Consider the following 944-nt stretch of genomic DNA (forward strand, 5'->3'; position numbering starts at 1 on the left):
ATGCAACAGATTATTGAAAATGTGATTTAGATGTTTATTAAAACACAAAATATTGCATTATTCTTCAAGTAGCATCTAAAATTATATACACATGTGCTGTGCTATATAATATGTATGCTACATAATATGTGCATTAACAAAAATGTACTAATATTATTGAATGATAATGATGAAGAATTAGATTTTGGAATATATAACAATGAAAATTATAATGAAGAGGCAAATAATATATATGAAAGGAATATTAACAAAGTTAATCCAGAACTAGCAACCGGTAAAATTATACAACGATGAATAATAGAAAATTATTTTTCTTAAATTATAATAAAGACGGATTAAAATATCTCATAAGTGTATCATATTAATGCATCATATATGTGTTTTGTATTATATCAACTTAGATGTTGCACATTGTATCATATGTCTTTTTGTATCATATTACATCACTTATTACGTTAGAACATAGAACTTAGATATTAGAATTATTTTTTCTAAAATTATAATAAAAATAAATTAAAGTATTTTATAAATCCCAATAAACATCAATTAACATTAACGTAACATCAATGTTATAATTTCCTTAACAACATATCTAACATATCACATGTTTTGAATGGAAAATTATAGCATTGACATTATGTTATTGTTAGTTGGTGTTCTGAGATAAATCACATAATATATCACATAGAGAAAAAATATATTTAAATGAAATTTGAAAAAAATAAACTCTCGTAATATAAATACATAAAAAAATATTAATTTAATTTATTAATGTTTAACTCATATAACTTGTTTTTATATATATTATTAAAAATTATAATAAAAATAAAAGAAAAATAATGTATTTGTAATAAATATTTGCCAAATCTAGAAACAAATAGAACTGCCTTCTACAAAGGAAGATATGTGCAAATATTATAAACGAGCAAAAAACTTTATTAATA

The sequence above is a fragment of the Pogonomyrmex barbatus genome, unplaced genomic scaffold (genome assembly GCF_055798465.1).
Source record: "Pogonomyrmex barbatus isolate J1 unplaced genomic scaffold, ASM5579846v1 scaffold19, whole genome shotgun sequence".
Lineage (NCBI taxonomy): Eukaryota > Metazoa > Arthropoda > Insecta > Hymenoptera > Formicidae > Pogonomyrmex > Pogonomyrmex barbatus.